This window comes from Labeo rohita, chromosome 9 (genome assembly GCF_022985175.1).
Source record: "Labeo rohita strain BAU-BD-2019 chromosome 9, IGBB_LRoh.1.0, whole genome shotgun sequence".
Lineage (NCBI taxonomy): Eukaryota > Metazoa > Chordata > Actinopteri > Cypriniformes > Cyprinidae > Labeo > Labeo rohita.
In genome coordinates, this window is record NC_066877.1 from 22,682,532 (window position 1) to 22,702,250 (window position 19,719).

General features: G+C 35.9%; 1 protein-coding gene across 1 annotated transcript in view; it reads right to left on the reverse strand.

The window, feature by feature from the left end:
- caska (calcium/calmodulin-dependent serine protein kinase a) overlaps window positions 1–19,719 on the reverse strand; it is a 158,040-nt gene that overhangs the window by 61,767 nt on the left and 76,554 nt on the right.

Consider the following 19,719-nt stretch of genomic DNA (forward strand, 5'->3'; position numbering starts at 1 on the left):
AAGAGTGCACAAATAGGCATCTGTGCGGACGACACAATCATACTTTGTCAGCTACTTTAGTTCCTCATAGACCTTCAAAAACTTTTTAAACATCATTCAATAGAGGGTCAAAAAAGGTTGTACAAATCAAATAAATAAGCAAATAAATATATAAATAATCCCTGTACTTATCCCCCAAATTTTTATCTAAAACCTCTGAGGGATTTCTCAGTAAATTACACTATCAAACACTTGGAGAAGCTGCAAAAGCATCAAATAGAAGACTAGCCTATGCTTTGTGTCACAATCTAAGCAAGTTATGGTATTTAAAAGCTAAAATAAACAGTGTACACTAGCTCAGCCATCATGAAACAAATAACTGTATTTGTTTGATAGAGACAGAGCAGACAGAACAGGAAATATGCACCTCTGTGTGTTGGACCCATGCTTAACCACAAGGCCATGACTCGGAACAACAATATGCATCATAACACGTGCATGCATATATTCGAATGCATATATCTCCGTTCTTTTAAAACGTATGCGTGAGGTTGGCTTGCTGCGATGCAAACACAACTACATCACATTATAATTACAACCACAAAAGTTTCCCACACTGCAAACCTTCAGCTGATGGATGTTCTGTTACTGTGTTTGACATGCTAACATTTAAATCAACATCTGCTCAGTTGGGGAACCTCTTCTCTATCAGCAAGAACAAAAAGTAATAGTAGTCTATCCAAGAGAGCGAACATCAATCAGACCGACCAGCCCAGATGCTTGTTACTGATAAGCCATACACCAGACACTCCCCTGAGTGATTTATGCAGACTACTGCATGGATCTTCTTTATCTAAACCACCACTCAGACACTGGAGATGAGATTTTAAGTTATGGGAGCCAGTGGTGCAAAAGCACTTTTTAAAGCAAAAAAATAAGGCTGGTAATAAAAGCCATAAAATAAAGTGTTTTTATGACACTTGACATTAACATGATCCACTAATGTTTGACAAACAGACATTTTATCTTCTACTTGAAATGTTTTGCAAACTGTGCTTGTGTTATCTTTTATTATTTCTAAATGTATAATATTAAATATATTTGAATGGTTTAACTTTTTCATAACTATTTCATATCACTGTTTTCCTTGTAATAAATGCAGGCTGGGTGAGCATGAGAGACTTCATTAGAACATAGAGTTGTCAAAAGGTACCAGGTTTGGTACTTTCGGTACTGAAATTTTAAAAACGTCCATTTCCCGCTCACATTTGAGCTGTTGAGCTTTGTAAAAACAGTTTGCATGCCTAGGTGCTTGATTTTATACACCTATGGCCATGGAAGTGATTGGAACACCTGATTCCGATTATTTGGATGGGTGAGCGAATACTTTTGGCAATATAGTGTATATCTGGTGTAAAGATGAAAATAAATGTCAAAATTAAGAATAACTTATATATTTAAGAATAAATATATAAAATAATATAAAATATTATATAATAAAAAATAAATTAATTATTTATTAATTACATTTTTGTAGCTGTTTTTCAGGGTCGATGCCGATACCAGTTATTACAGATCAAGTAGGTGATAATATTTTGAACCGATATATATGTCTGGTGTAAAAATTAAAATTAATGTCAAAATTAAGAATAACAAATATATCATAACATAACATAACATAGCATAACATATAAAATAAAATAACATAAAATAAAATGATTTAAATTAAACCTCGATAAGATAGAGCCGTTTTTCAGGGCCGATGCAAATACCGATTATTACAGATCAAGTACATAATCATATTTTGAACTGATACATATGTCTAGTGTAAAAATGAAAAGGAATGTTCAAATTAAGAATTAAATTATTTGATCGGAAAATCAGTTCTGAAAATTACGATAACGACAACCATAAAAATGCTTAACATCGGCGCTGACATCCAAATACTTCTTTAGACCACTATTTTCATGTTAATAACAGAACTCATCCTTGGCTCATCCTTATACTGCATTGTTTATTACACTAATGCTGAGGCAGTTCAGCCCAGGTGATTTTACATTTTCCATTGTACTGAAGCTAAACATTACGTTGAATTTATTCAGTTACAGATAAGTGAATGGTGTGGGTCATCATGAATCACCTCTTTCGTCTGCTATAGGTGTTTAAAGCCTGTGTTTCAAGGGTGAGGTACTTAGGGAATTATAGGAAAATCTGGGACACAATAGAGACGATGTGCAGCTTTACTATGATGCAACGGCAATCTGAGATGCAGCTTGATTATCTGAGGATGAAAATCTTTGAAATCAGAGGGTGAGATTTACTCACAGAAGAGGCAGCTTGGCTTGAATGTTTGGCACAACATTCCCACACAGTCTGGACACTCGCTACTCTCTGTCTCTATCCAGCTTCCTCTTAGAGAGCGTCCCCTGGAACATTCCCACGAGTACCGTGTCTACAGGCAGCCAAATTTCTCACAACACACTCTGCAGCACGTACACATAACACTCTCAGTGAAGCACAGAAGATTTTACGGGTTATCTGGTAAGGGCTAACTGAGCTGGAGTAATTTTCAGGGTAATAAAACATGTTGGCTGGCTCCAACCGTAAGGAGAGCAGGGGCTGAGCTGACGGCAGACGTCCAGCACCTGAACGATCCCGCTCATCTCCTCTGACAGCTAAACACAAACACAGACACACTGCTGACCTTCTGCTGTCCCTCCAGACTCTGACCCGCTTTATCTTCCACTTTGCACTCTGTGTGTAAGCATGTGTGTGTGGAAGAGATGGGCAGTGCATCATGACAAACCTACGGTCTAGTAGTGGTTAGTGACTGAACCATGCTGCTACATGAAGAATTAATATCTCAATTAATATCTCTATTATAGAATACAGCACTTTTACTACAAAAAAAAAAAAAAATAATAAAAAAAATAAATAAATAAATAAAGCCAGAAATTCAACATAGCAACCACTTCTACAATAAAGGGCAGGTTCTAAAAATTATAAATAGAGTACTCACTAAATAAAAAAAAATAAAATAATTATAAAACAAAATAAAGTAATAGAAATAAATCAATAAAAAAAATTCCATTTGCTTACACTATAAGTCAAAAACTGATTACATTTTCTTTCTTTGCAATAAAGGGAGGTTATAATAATTACAGTGTTTCCCATTCATTAACTAGAGTGTGGCGGCCCGCCACAGTCTCATCTGTCCCGCCACAGTTTCATAATAAACCGAAAATATTTATACTCGTCATTTTAACATAGACGTCTTTAACGTTGTGTTTCGTGCCATCGCTTTGGAAAAGTGTCCGTCAAACGAACTAAGCGTTATATGGTTTTATCCCTTCATCAAGTCTGTTTCGCTGCTTGTTTGTGAAGCACGCACTTCATTCAGAGTCAGACGATCAGTTCGTGATTTGATGTTTGCCGCGTCAGAGTCAGAGCGACTCTTTGATTGACAGTCAATGCGGTGAACATTGTTTTTGCCGTGAGTTTAGCGCGCGTTTGAGAATGCAACGGCAACCAGTTACGCATTCCAACATTTTAATGGGCAGATGTTTACAATATTTCACTAGATTTGTAATGAGACGCGTTTGTAAACCTGTTTGCACTGAAGCTGGAGTTTTCCGCCAAAATAAAAGCTCATAGGTTTATTTCTTGGAAGCAAGGACTAAAATTAACAGACACGCGCACAGAAAATCCTGTACAAGCAGAGCGAGCGCGTTGTTTCGATGGCATTTTCCCCTCTATTTCACAAGCGCCACCTGCTGTCAGAGAGTGAAATTCAGTCTGTTGTTTTTGTTTTTATGCGGGTTTTAGCATAGTTTCACAAAGCTTTAAAGTCATTCTGTTTTTGATTCAAATGTTGAAATGACACAGACAAATTTAAATTAAAAAATGCTCATGCTACATGTGTTTCATCTTTGTTTGTACTGTGATTAAAATTCAGTGGTTGGTTCTTTGGTTCATTATTAAATACGTTTAGTTTTTGTAGTAGTACAACTGCAAAAACAGATTAATGGCCAGGAAAAAAAATATTTAGGGCTGATAAATGTTCTCAAATCACCAGCCATTGGCAGATGTGGCAAAACTAGTTTTAGGTCCTGCTTGCAAGTGTAGAAATTAGGACAAAAGTATTGTAATTTTCCTACAGAAGAATAAGGTAAAATAATATACCTGAAAAATACAAATTTTATTTCATTTATTTTACTTACTAATTACTAATAAGTATTTATTTACTAATTTATTTTACAGTGCAATTATTTTACAATATATGGCTATTCCTGTCATAGGAATAATAATATAAAATTATTATTATTATAATATTCTAATTTGTTTGGCTTCCAAATTGACCAGTGTGAGTGTACTTTAGACTGAGACACTATATCACAACTGACTGAGTTCCCTGTAAACTTTAAGAACAAGTCAATTCACCAGATTTCTTTCTTTGTTTAGTTTGTACACTGACCTGTTTTGGAGCTCTTAATTTTTAACTCTCAGAGTGCACCAGAGAGATGAATTTAACATTAAAATGTACAAAATTTTCTCCTGGAGGGGCATGCCCCCCCACACCCCCCTAGTGGGACTGAGGTCCACCACCACAGTCTCACAAAATTCTGTGGGAAACACTGAATAATTATATATACAGTACCCACTGAATAAAATAAAATAAAAAATTAAATAAAATAAAATAATAAAATCGACATCTGTTTTCATTCACTTTCACTATAAGGAAAATTGCAATACTTTCTTTCTTTCTTTCTTTCTTTCTTTACAATAAAGGGCACGTTATAATAACTATATACAGTACCCACTGAATAAAATAAAATGAAATAAAATGAAATAAAATGAAATAAAATGAAATAAAATACAATACAATTACAATTTCTTTCTTGCTGATGTACTCACATTATTATGCATTATTATTGTGAAGTGATGTCACATGTATAAAGCCACTTTAACCAGGATGATGCAAAATCATGACATGAGAGTTAAATAGCTTTAATGCTTTGTGCGATATCCAGTTAGTGCAAAGTACCACATTTACGCTAACAGCACAACTGTAACATTTGTAGTTAAATAAATGTTTCACCTTCTTTTATTCGACACAGATCCATTCATGTCTGATGCAAAGCATTTTTACCACAGAGATACTGTCTCATTCAGCTATTCAGGGGGTATATTCCATACACCGGGGAAAGATATACTGCACATTAACCGTTCGAATGTTTTGGAGAATGCATTTCACTTTTAACTGCATTAACATTTAATGTCCTCCTGCTGCAATATAGCACATATGAGAAACAGAGGCACAGAGGAGAATATGGAAACAATCAGTCACCCTGACGCGGTAAATAAAGAGGACTGAGACGAACGTAAACAATCTGCCCATTTATAGAGCCGAGAACGAAAAAGATGAAGGTATATATATCACACTATGAAGATAAGCAGGAAAATCAACCTGTGCACACAGAATTAGATTAGGCTGTGAAACACAGGGTACCTGCTGAAGAACGAGGACTATCACTCACACAGCACCATAACTAATAAAGGGGTGAAATATTCTCACAATCACCTGGGCAATTTACAACCGCAGGAAAGACCTTCAATTCAATGGCAACCATGAAGCCTCTCTCTCCTGCTCTCTTGCTCTATAAAGAATGAAACGCATGGCAATCTCTTTGAGAGCAGATGAGAGTTTTGAAGGTTGCCGAGAGTGCAGATATTTCGCTCTGACCTACACCTCAGGATAAGGACTTCCATATCAATTGAAAAGGAAATAATAAATATCAACCAAGTGAAATATCACAATGACGAACTGAGACAAAGGTTTAGTTTTGGACTTCTTAAATAACGGCGAGTAATACAGTTCAGTATGCAAGGCTTGAAAAAGGTCTGCTGATTGTCTCAGACAGGTCTGCTGTCTGGTTTGTTTGTTGGACAGAATGACGGGTTCGGTGTTATAATTGGTCAGCTCGCTTGTCAATCAAGCTGTTTGCGAACAGTAAATTCTGACTTTTTTTCTCAGACTTGCATGATACAAATTCACAATTGTGAGGGATAAAGTCAGAATTGTGAGACATAAACTTTCAATTGCGAGTTATAAAGACCAGTTGTGAGAGGAAAAAAAAGACTGATGTGTTCTCAGAATTTCAAGTTTATATCTCACAATTTTAAATTTATAACTCACAACTGCGTGTTATAAAGTCAGAATTTCGAGATGTAAACTCAATTCTGATATAAACTCAATTCTTTATACAGTTTATATCTCGCAATTCTGACTTTATAACTTGCAATTGCAAGTTTATATTATGTGATTCTGACTTTATATCTCAGAATTCTGAGTTTATCTCACAATTCTTCAGAAAGTTACAATTACCTTTTTTTATTTTTTTATTCATTGGTCAAAACGGGCTTCCATAGTTCAGAGATACGTAACTTTGCACTCCTGATATATACTCAGTGTAATATATTGATGCCAATGTAAAATCAAGCAACATCATAAAAGCTGTTATGATTTGTGCTTCTATTTGGTCATTAGTCAAGACTCGTAAGACTTTTGTGACCCTCACAACTTGTAAGAATGAGACTGTTAAGACAGAAGTTTCAGGCTTAAACGTCAATAGCAAAATTGGTGTTAGAATTGGTAACTTTAGTTCATTTCTGTAAATTTACTGAGATTGTTTAAGTGAACTGATACAAAACAATGATTCAATTATTTGTATAATTAATATGTGAATAAAAATGCTGATTGAACTGAAACTGACTGTTTGAACTGATTCACAGAAATTGATTATAAAAAGGGATCATTACATTATCCACAATGTTGCTTAATGTATTATTATTTATTGTAAATATATGCATATAAAATATCATGAGTGTACATATTTTGTCACTATAAGAATATCATAAATTTAGAGCCAAATTAAACAATGAATACACAACCAAAGAGTACCAGATAGGGCTGGACAATAAATCAATATCTATATATCGCAATATATATTTTTCAGTTTGTATGAAGACTAAATACAAATAAAAGGTGAACATTAATTTATTTGAACCACTTTTTTTTCTAAAATATTATACAGTTTTATAGGAGGAGGTGTCACAGACACGGCAAATTTATTTTTCAGAAGTTTGTTGGTACATTTTGTGGGTGTTCTTGACAGTTTTTCAGGCTTTTTAAAATATTGTTCATATCGAAATTATTGTATCGAACTAAATTAAGAGACTTATTGTGATATAAATGGCCATATCATCCAGCCCTAGTACCAGATGTAATGATAAATAGAGAAAGACAGAGAGATACAGATAGATCATTTCTGCCAAAGAACATATAAAGGGTATAAGTCCCAGCATGCTTTTTATAGCTTCACAATGTCTTCCTGGCAGCCATAAAAATGACATTAAAAAGCCCTTAAGGTGGACGGTGCTGCTGAACCTAAAGATTCAAATAGGAAAAAACACGGCAAAGATAATTACGGCCAATGTGATGAATGAAATGTCATTGTTTGCTAAGGTTGACACTGAACACTGGTTGGGCGATGCATGAAATCTATACATTTATATAGATTTAAACTGCTTGAAGCACAATATAAATCAAACTAATTAAGTTAAAAGAATCAAGGTACAAGGTTATTTACCTGCATTCATTTTACTCAAACATTTAACAAATAAATAAAACAAAAAAGGCACATTTGTTACTAAGATGCAAACAAATTGTTTAATTTGTTAAGTGAATTCACTGAAACTGACCTCTTAATCTGATTCACAGAAATGAATCAAGGCTCATGAAACTACTCTAATGACGCAATCTGTGGGGAACTTAACAGCCTATTAAAAAGCACATTAAAATCATTACAATATTCGCAATGTTGCTTAATTTTATCGAGCTTTAATTTTACAGCAGCAAAATCACTGCAAATATAACACTCAGCAACAGTTTAACAAGCATCACTTCATAACCCTACCCATAAATCCTATCCCTTAATTTACAAGCCAAATATCCCTTAAAGCAACTAATTTAAATGCAAACACGTGGACCAATCAGCATGCAGACTCATCAGAACAGGACTAGAGAGGAATGCAGGTGTGTAAAGCGAGGAGAGATGTGAAGTCAGCAGTGGTCTGTATAGCAGGACCACCTTCAGAGGGGTTATGCAGGAGGGCTCCGTTTACACTGATTCAGTGAAGAGAGTGCTAATCAAAAAGTACAAGTTTGTGTGTGGAAAAACCTACCTCTCACTGCATGCTATTCACATGGAGACACATTTTTGACTATTGTCATGAAAAATAATTACATTTTCATCTTATTATGGTTACGAATTCCTCCCCAAAACGGGAAGAATTTACTGAAGAAATGCATGTTTAACCACAAGAACTGATGGTTTCACAGAAAAAATTGCATGTCGAGTTTACTTGGCACTGTGTGCACAAAACAGGACCTGATGTCACAAACCCACATTTTTGCAAATCTAAGAATGACTTCTTTCTTAGAAAAAGAGTTCATTGCATCAACACAGGATAGCTTTGTTTGGGGGACAGTAATAAAAAACTGTGTAGATCGACTCTTGGAAGTTAGATTTAAACTGTAGTCATGTTATGTCATTTTTGTGTGTGAACAGACCGTAAGAGGTCTGTGACTGTGCTGACTGAGGTGGAGACTACTAATTCCAAGCTAATAATTATGCTGGGCCATGACTCCAGCATATGTGGCCTCTCTCCATCACACCGGCACTGTCACTAACCTGAGTAAACAGCGATCCATCAAACAGAGTATCAGAGAACCACCTGACACTGAGTTCCGCTAAGCAGCCCGACTGACCCCAGAAGCATTTATAAATTGACATCCATCTCAGCCCCCTAAGAACAAAAACACAGGCCCCAAGCAAAGCTTTGAAGTCACTCACCACATGTCCTACTCTGTCAAATATCTCAAACAAACACTCAAACCAGTTAGCCAAGGACAGGAGCACAGATCAGTGATTGTGTAATATATAAATGGCTATTGAGAGAAATGAAACAAGAAGTTAAACTGATGCTGTTGCTGAAAAAGAAGGCAGAAGGAGCCCTTCTGCTTCACACCCCGCTATTTGTGTGCCCTTTTAAATAGAAGAGGACTGCGTCTTTCTGAAAGAGCAGTCTGAAGGTCCAAGTTAACGTCTTTCTGAATAACAGCCTGTTATCAAATGTATGGCAATCATTTGAAGCTTATTTCTAAATGATAGCCTACACACTCAAACCCACACTGTGTGGAGAGGGCTGACACATTTTGACACATTCCAGCACGTCCAGTGAATGTTTCTTCAACTATGAGCATGTCTGGCCCTGTGGACTTTCAGAGAGAGAAAAAAAAAAAAAAAGACAACAGCGACACCAGCAGGTAAAGTTAGAGTGGGAATCCGCATCTCTCTTGCCACCCCTGAGCCCACTGAGTTTTAATGGATGCCCCAAAGCATGCAGTGAGTTTGGTGGGAGGGTAATTGAGAATGAATGGGGGAAAGTCACTTGAGAGGAGGCAATGCCTCCATCGCGATATGATTGGACATGACTGGTAATGTTCAGCTGTTCAGTCGTGTTCTGCATTCGTGAAACAGTCTGAATGAACAATAAAATGGTGTTAATTGAAAGACTAATTTAAAAAAGTAAGTAAACAACTCACATACTTAAATATAACCACTTTGTTACATCAAAATAAGATTTAAAATGGCATGAAAACATGATCTGTGGGAGTTTTTAGTGAGTAATCATTTTTGTAAAATTTCAGGTAAATCTCTGTGCCTGTGATTAATATTTACTGGTGATCCAACAAATTCAAAACTATTAAAAGAATAGCTAAACATAAGTTCACCAATAAAATATATAGTTTAAATTGTTATTGCCTTGAGTTATTATTTTGGAATAAATGTAAAATGCTTAAAAACACTAATTTGATGAGAGTCATACTTGGCTTTAAAAAATAAAATATTGACTACATTGTTAATGTAAAATAAATAAATAAATAAATAAAACTTTGAGGTCTTTGCCTTCCCATTTTAGAACACCACAGCATACCACTGGTATATACATTAGGGTTCTAGACTCTTTCTTCCCACTAGTGCTAATAGTTTATACAGTAGTTATATAGTAACAAAAGTGGGATTAACATTCAACCCATTCTTATTCATCAGTATTATTTGTAAATTTAATTTTTGAGTTCCTCTTTTGCTGTTATAAGCAGGGCTTTGGACACTTTCACTTTCGAATTTGCGATCTTGATGTCACGTTTTACAAAAAAAAAACATAACTGTTGAGCTTACATCTATACACCTTTCACTTTTCAAGACTAATACAAATGCTTGAAAGATGGATTCATTGTTATTCTTAATGAAAAGCACAACAACAATAAAATAGTAGGCTACAATCATTCTGGTAGCATGTGACGACAGCACCAGTGAAAACAGGCAGAGACAACGGTAGCTTTAGCAACACTAGCTGTACAGAGTGCCAAGAAGCTCTTTTAGAAAGGCAATTTGGAAAACAAATGCTTGATACTTTGTCTGGAGCTGCACTGGTATTGATTCCTTAACATATAGGGGACTTGATCAATTTTGTCCAGGATATTTCCTTCTAATATGAAATTTAACCCCGGTGTCCTCAGTGGCTCAGATGGAGGGAGTCTATGGAGACTCCTATGCTTGTTAGGTGCATTTGTAATGCCTCTTTGGCGCTGATATTGTATATCTCCAGCAGCAACAGCAAGAAAACAGTAATGGCAGACTGCTGCTTCTCACTCCGGGCTGTGTCTATGCTAATATGGCAGAGACTGTCGCAAATGGGTGGTGATTGGTGGAGAAATCTGGAATGGCTTGTTCTGAGAGACTGTTTATGATTTATTAGGATTATAAAAAGATAAGTGGGTGAATTTTTACCATTATAGGCTGGTTGTTTTCACACACTATAAAAGTGATTTTTGCTACACACACCTCATTTTTGCCACGCTCATGCTGACACGGCGAGTATAACCAGGCTATACACACCCAGAGTGTTCAGAGTTAAAGTGCCTTTCTCAGTCTCTTTACGTGATCAGTGTAATCTGACTACTGCTGCACTGTGTTAGGAATACACTTGCATACTATTTAGAAGATGGCTTTAATCAGTCAAAATCAATCTCAGGCACATGTAAGAGGCTGTAGTTGAAGAAAAATGCCAGAAAGAGATGTTTAGAATTCAATAACATACAGCACTGATGACTTTTTAATTCATAATCTCAACCTGTGCATGCTGTGAGTTCACACACTGCATGAATTCACATGATGTCCAGAGACAAATCGTGAAGAGGCTGTTAACACAAAGCTGCATTCAGCATGTGATTCAGAGGTGCTGATGGATGGCAGGGACTCACTGCGTTTCCCCGCTGAGCAGCATCCACACGCTCAGTGTGGCCTTCGCAGCTCACACAGCACCAAATGCAGCTGCTGACACACACATACAGTAAACACACACCTCCCATGATCTCACAGTCTCTGGTGAGTGTCATGATCGGAAAGCAGACAGCAGCGGGCTGGAGGTGCTGAGATACAGCTACAGCGTTAAAAGACAAGATATTTAATTTTACACAGCCATTTACCATGGGTTCTGTCACAATTTATGACTTGAAGAGCACAGGAGACCTAAAAATCAATACAGCGTCTCTTTTTTTATTTTGTAATTATTCAAGAAATAATGAAAATCCATATTTCACATTTCTTTGTCAGATGCCAAGCTAGTTTCAGGCATACAGTAAAGAGGTGGGCTGCTCATTTCCAGCGATGTGCTGATGTCTGACTCAGCTTCTGAGTAGATTCACAGGTTTTTGAAAGGGCCAATTCTTGACTAGTCTCTAGAAATGCAGCTTCATTCTTCATTTCACAGCAAGATATTGATATACTGGACAGCTTAAAACACATTTACTTATCTTTGAAGTTTACTTAAGCTCAGCTAAGATCTTTCTCTGCAAACACCACTAATGATCAACAAGAGAACGATCAAAATTTACTGTAATAATCCAACATCAACCAGACAGAGGCTAAGATGAGAACATCCAATTAGAAGCAGTTGGGATGCAGGTACATATGGCCTCTTTAAGGCATAATAAATGGGATGATCACCACCAAAGGCCTAGAAAGTGTTCTCTCCCTCTCTGTCGCATCCTCTGGCTCTGGTATCTCTCATTCTTTAGTGGCAGATTGGCTGATTACAGCAGGCTGCTGAACAGCCTAATTGTCTTCTAAGTGTTGTAATAATTACAGCGCAAGTGAAGTGGTGTCCACCCCAGCACTGGCACGGGTTACAGATGCATGGCTTTAGCACCCTGTATTACAGATATATCTGCTTCAGTCCTGCACATGTATGGTGTATATACACTTGTGTAGGGAATGAGCATGATTTGAGAATGTTTCAGAGTATTTAGTGTTTCAACAAAAGCAGGAACATCTCACATAACATAGAAACTGATGCGACACCAACCAGGATGTAAATGATGTACAGACCAATTTCAGTGTTTGCAAACAGTGATAATTTTTTTTTTTGGTGGATCTGGTGGCAGAAAATGACAGTTTTCAAGTAGCATTCTATGGAATTTATGGAATAAAACAAAAAAGGTTTATGTATTATTATTTATTTCAAAATTCTGACTTTATTCTCACAATTCTGAGATTATATTTCACAATTCTGATGAATGAGAGTTTATATCCCACACTTCTGTTTTTTTTTCCCCTCAGAATCAACAAACTTGTTAAGTTAAACTGAGTTATAAAATCCGAACTAGGACATATGAACTTGCATTTGCAAGAAAATGTCAGTCAGAACTGTGAGATAAAAAAAATGCCACGTAAAAGGTTATACACTACCAGTCAAAAGTTTTTGAACAGTAAGATTTTTACTGTTTTTTTTAAAGAAAACTCTGCTGCTCATCAAGCTTGCGTTTATTTGATCCAAATTACAGCAAAAAAACAGTAAAATTGTAAAATATCTTACTATTTAAAAAACTGTTTTCTATCTGAATAGATTTTAAAATGTAATTTATTGCTGTGACCAAATCTAAATTTTCAGCATCATTAGTCTTCAGTGTCACATGATCTTTTAGAAATCATTCTAATATGCTGATTTGCGGTTCAAAAAACATTTATTATTATTGTTATTATTATTATTATTATCATCATCATCATCATCAATATTTAAAACAGTTGAGCACATTTTTTTCAGGACTCTCTGATGAACAGAAAGATCCAAAGATCAGCATTTATCTAAAATAAAAAGCTTTTGTAACATTATACACTATACCATATATACATACAGAAGAGACATCTTTAAAAAAGAAAATATTGCTGTTCAAAAACTTCTGACTGGTAGTGTAGTTTTAAATTGTATTTCATGCTGTAACTGTAGGGCTAATACGATATGTCCCCTATGCATAAATGAATATTATGTAAATCTATTGTTTAAATCAAATTTATGCTTTAAAAGTAGAGTAATCATAGCAAGTTTTGGATTTTACCCATTTCCCTCCGCTTGTTACAGGTGTTTTTCTGCCACCACAATGCGCATGCAGCTGCAGGTGACGTCTACTCCAAATTGGTCTATATATGTAAGTTTTAACTTTTTTGAAGAGATTAAAAAGATGTTTGTATTTTCTTGTCACTGTATAGTTAAGAAACCCCTCTAAATCAAGGCTGTTCGATCAATACGCCTGCAAAAAGAAACAACCTTTAAAAAGTTTTTAAATGCTTCTGGAGAGAAAGAGAAAATATAGAAAATGTGAGATCTTTGCAAGAAGAGGTTGAAACAAACCATGCTGATCTGAACCATAGAGGAAAACACCTCTATGGTTCACCCGGGCTAACAACCTCTGCGTCTGCAGCTTTCTGAGAGAATCATTTCATGATTCGGTGACTTTATACAAACGTTGCAAAGGAGCAAACATAAAAAGCAACAGAGGGTCTTTTAAATTATAATTGTGGATTTCCCACAGGCTGTTTGGAGGCTTTTCTCTCTGTAAATATGCTGAATGGAACCGCTTTGAAAAACACACTCAAAACACCCTCTTTTCCAAAAATAGCATTAAATAAACTGCGTAGCTAAACTAAAGGTAGCAGTAACTCCAAAACAACCTCTTGTTCTAGAAGACACTGCTGGAGCTCTGCAGTGATGATGATGATGATGATGATGATGATGATGGTTAAGACATTTAACATTGGGCTTTTTGCGTGAGCAATGGAAGAGATTTTAGAACCTCCCACAGTGACGACAATAAAGGGCCCATCCCTCTGCTTCCTGGAGGCCACATTCCCTTCCACATTTCTTCCTTTCCCCCCAGATCAATACGACCCCACTAAAGTTTGATTGTGGCCCTCTGGATGACCACATGCTTTCTCAAAAAAAACAAAAAAACATGAATGACAGTTATAGAACGGACAGAATTCCTTCAGAGAGAGCTGTTCAGCCGCCACTCTCAAATGTGAGGTTTTATCTATGACTCTGAGTGCTGGAGGATGAAAGATATTTCATTCAATCCTGTAGTAGACAGAATAAGAATGAGTGACTCCAGCAATCCAGGGCACTCAACAGAGATGTAACAAAGCTTTGTGTTTTGAGGAGTAGATTTTCTTTTTCAAAGAATAAAGTACAAAAAAACAGATTTTTTTCCTAAATTGCAAGATTCCTGAATCAACATTTTTATCAACCTATAAAACAATCAGATTTCAAACTCGGATTTTAGATTTTCATACACTTAAGCACTGCAGTGATTTTAAAGAAAAGACTTAAACCACACTTCATCTTCATTTACGTTCATTTCTATCCATCTGCAACAGAGAATCTGTCTCATCTGAACCAAGTGGCCCTCATGGGTTTTTCCTTAGTGTTGTGCTTTACGGTAAGTGCTACAACGGTACAAGAAAGCATCCGTACTTCAGTCTATCGATGTCCTAAGTGTGGCTATAATAAAACCCTGGATTCACACAAACAAAAAGTGTGTGCGTTTATAGGTCCTAAACACGGAATGGGTTTTATAGAGTTTGGAGAGGATTTGTCACAGATGGCAGGCAGCTGGCACGATGACCTTAAGGTGCAACAAACACAAAAGTGGCACAGATGACGGTGTCGTTTCCCCCAGCTGATGTCTAGACCACACAAAACGATTAGTTTTGGGATGTGCCAACAGCAGTACAGCATTACATACAGATTTATGCATACAGGTGATATTACAAATATACACATACACTACAAATGGCTTTTTTTCCCCTTTTCACCACCTGTTGTTCAGTATCCCTCTGCGGATATTTGATACAATACATAATGTACATAAGTTATGATTATATTGTTTTATTACATTATGTATTTTAATGGCTTTGTTCAATGAAACCATTTTATTACTTGCTTTGATACTGTATTTGAACCAATTATCATTGCCTCATTGCTATGTGTATTTTAAGTCATTTTAAAGTCTTTTGTTTGCTTAGACCTATTTTTATTACAAAAAATCCAATTACTCCGTTAATCATTAGAAAAATCGACCGATTACTTGATTACCCAAAATAATCGTTAGTGACAGCCCTAATTTTATTATTAAGCAAAAAAAAGAGCTGATACATCTACATTTCTTGAAGTCAGCAGAAATCTTTAAATGAGACCTTTTTTTAAATAAGGATGCCAGGTCATTTAAACAAGTGTTTTTGTAGACAGTTCATGTAAGTAATAAAAGTAAGAAGTGGAAAAATAGCAAGTATCTCTAAAGAAAAATCAAAGTGCAAAATATCCAGCTAAAGTGTCACGCAGAGCAAGAGTCAGTAATGTCACTTAATTATGGCAAGTGTTACTTGTCTACACGGCTCATTACCAGGCTATGCGCTCCTGCTGATTTTGCAGATTATGCTGAGATTCCACAGGTCTGCGTGTAATGATTGTAGTGATAATGAAAGCCAAGGTTTCGATTGGTATCAAAAGGGACAGACATCGGAATGGAAGATTTTTGGGAAATGCTGCTTTTTTAGAACATATCTTAACCAAGCAACAACAGGGCTGCCCTCGACTAAAGAATTTTCTGGTCGACTAGTAGTTGTTAATTTTAAGCATTAGTCGACTATTACGTTTATTAATAAACGAAATAAATCATAAAAATGAGCCTTTAATTGCCTACAAAGCCTAATAACACAAAAAAGTTTTTCATAGCGCATCAGCAGATATAATATAAGATAAGATTATGAATTGTCAGGGTAATAACAGCAAGGAGACTACGTTAACTTGTAATAATTTGATAAACTACCACTTTCTTTGTTTTTGGCTTAAGAGATAAAGTCGATGACACTGACTCGTCACCTCTACAGTGATGTGCCTGTATGCATGTTTCATATGGACTACATAATCTGAGAATATTTGTTTTCTTTTTGAACTGCTTCATTTAAAAGTAGACTTTCACTTTGAATAGATATATTTTTCATATCTGCAAGGCAAGTAAGTGAGGCACTCAAGTTCACAGAGACCAAGACGGCAGTAAGCGTTTTATTTTACAAAAGTACAGTGCTTCGTTGTTATTCTGAGTGCACACAATTAAACAGAGAGTTTTTACAAATTCATAAGGTGTATAACTTTTTTTTATCTGTATGAGCTAAACTGATGGTGTATTTTAAGAGCAAGTGACCGCACCAGTGCCTCCATCTGTCATGTAGTGAATGCGCTACTATTCAGCTTCCACACTCCGCACAGACACTTGAATAGCGCACATTTTTCTAGGTTAACATTGCTGCCATTATAAGTTGCTACTACTTACATATTGATGAATGATAGGTGATTGTTTGGATGTCCTGCCCAATACTATATTACCACATAGACCGACTATCGGTTAATCGACTATTAGGAGGCAGCCCTAGAAAAACTTCCATGTACACTACCATTCAAAACCTTTTTTATTCAGCAAAGATGCAAATATATATAAAACAGAAAACTGTTATATTAAGTTATTAACTTAAATATTGTTATTTTTACTTTATTTTTAATCAAATAAATGTAGGTGAGCATTAGAGACAATTTTCAAAAGCGTTGAAAGAGCTTAATGACCCCATATTTGTGAACTGTAGTGGAAAATTAAGTGTCAGTTTGTGATATGTGGCAGGACACTATGTAACAGGACATTGTGCTGGGTAGCCACAGCCACAATAAAATCTCAGATGCCCAGAGTCACTCATTGTTACTCCAATTAAGCAGTTGAACATTATATGTGACCCACAGACCACAAAACCAGTCTTAAGTAGCATGGGTATATTTGTAGCAATGGCCCAAAATACACCGCATGGGTCAAAATTATAGATTTTTCTTTTATCCCAAAAATCATTAGGATATTAAGTAAAGATCATATTCCATTAAGATATTTTGTACATTTCCTACCGTAAATATATCAAAACTTTAGATTTCAAAAATATTGACCCTTATGACTGGTTTTGTGGTCTAGGGTCACACTTTTGCCCTGGCCGGCAGTTATTGTGCAGCACTGTTGCTTCTAGTATGGAAAAACTGAATAGAAAATTGGTGTTTATGATGTCTGAAGCTGGGATTTTTGACGTTCTCTGTTCCGTATCTCCCAGTAAGAATATGATGAACTTTAAAGATACAGAAACAGAAGCTTGCATCCTACAGATATTTCATTTGCTGAGAAAATTCGTCACAACCTTAGAGGCGAGCGTGTGTGGGACTGCAAATAAACTAAAAGGAGGCAAAGTTCACTGAGATGCTTCCATCCTGAACTCAGACGAACAGAAATTTAAAAGGTAATACAGTGACACAAGTCAGAGTTACTGTAGCATTTTAGTCACTGAGCCTCATGAGTTGTACAGTAGATTCTGAAATACCAGCATGAGTGTGTTCTCTCCCACATAGGAGGAAGACAGATTGGAGGTGGGCAGAGTGTTTGCAGAGACTGTGAAACTCAGGAGAGATGAGACAGAGGTTTAGCAGTGGACTGAGATAACACAAAGCCTTGGGCAAAGATCTCTTTCTCACATGCACGCGTACTTAACATCCTACCCAAAGAAATTCTCTCTCTTCAGAGAATTCACACTAACACTGTTTGGCTATGTTTTCATGCTTACACACGCCCTCACTGTGATAGAGGAAGTACACTGAATCTGTCTCAAGGGAAACTTGCAGACTCCAACCGCTATGCACTGCACAGACAGAGTATATCGGTCAGTCTTGTTAACTGACTAAGCAAGGATGGTCCACTAGCTGTTTTTCAGCTTTTTTGCAAAAATGTTTGTGGTTCCAAAAGCAGACTACATCTCACACACAGATACTGTACATACCACAACCATAAAGAGGGTTACTTCATTATAGGGCTGCACAATTAATCAAATGTCTATTACAGATGCCACAATTATGTAATCGATTACAATTACAAAAAAAAAAAGAAAAAAAAAAATCCACTTACATTATTCTGCTTTCTTAAGATATGTGTATATGAGAGAGAGAGAGAGAGAGAGAAGGAGAGAGAGTGTGTGTATTTTTCCTACAGGTTATCTTAAGGTTGTTGTTTTTTTCCTCACTGTTTTAATTTTGTAATTTTTGCTTTTTTATATTTAAAGAAACTATATATGAAAATTTGGCATGCGATAATTGTAATTAATAATAAATTTTAATCGTGCAGCCCTAAATTACCTCCATCTTGATTCAGTCTATTTATGTTTGCATGCTACCCCTTGTCCTTATTTAGACAAGCTATTTAGACATTGATCTGTTGCCAAAACAGGAAGTTGAAATGCAACAGGAAAATGAGATTGAGAAGCAATCTTTTAGTCAACTCTATATCAGTCAGTGTAATCTAAACAGCAAAGGATGACAGTTTAGGGAGGCAAAAAAAACAGTCCTCAGGTGTGACATTCTCTACACTTCTACACAGTTGTTTTGAGTCGACTAGCTCAAAAAAAGGAAAAAATAAAGAAAGAAATACATAAATAAAACAAATAAATATGTTTGGACTACAATACTATAATGCTCACTAAGGCTGCATTAATTTGATCAAAAATACAGTAAAAACAGAAATACTGTGAAATATCATTACAATTTTAAATAACTATTTTCTATTTTAATATATTCTAAAATTGAATTTATTCCTGTGATAGCAAAGCCGAATTGTCTTCAGTGTCATAAAATCACATACAAGAATAATCTGCATCACTATCCGTTGTAAAAGAAAAAAAAACTCATGTCCTTGCATAGACACTTCTGCACACATCTAGCTAAAGCAACATACACAGACACACACTTCAGACACTTGAGCATACTGTTATTAAAGCCTTCCAAAGGTGCCATTTAGGTGAAATCTGTGATCACGCATAGAGCACACTACAAAAAGTCCGGTCTTCAAGGTTACATTATCTCTACTATTATGTATATATGTTACAGCCAAGCAGCACTACTTCTATTTTCACATCAACAAAGCAAAGCTAATTCCGCCGTACATTTTGGACATCTGTATTAGTTACTGCAACCGCAGATGTTTAGGAAGTGAACTGGTGGTCTAGACTGCTTCTTTTGCATAAGATCACACAGGATTTCCTCTCCAAAAAGTCTGATTAGAGACTGGCTGATTAAATCAACACAAAGACATTCGGTTTGGTTTATTTTTCCAGCGGTTAGTAAAGAATTTAACGCTTATTCATGAGAAAGCACTGATATGTATTCCTAGCTCTGAAAAGGTCACAGCTGATGAATTCTCCACACAAT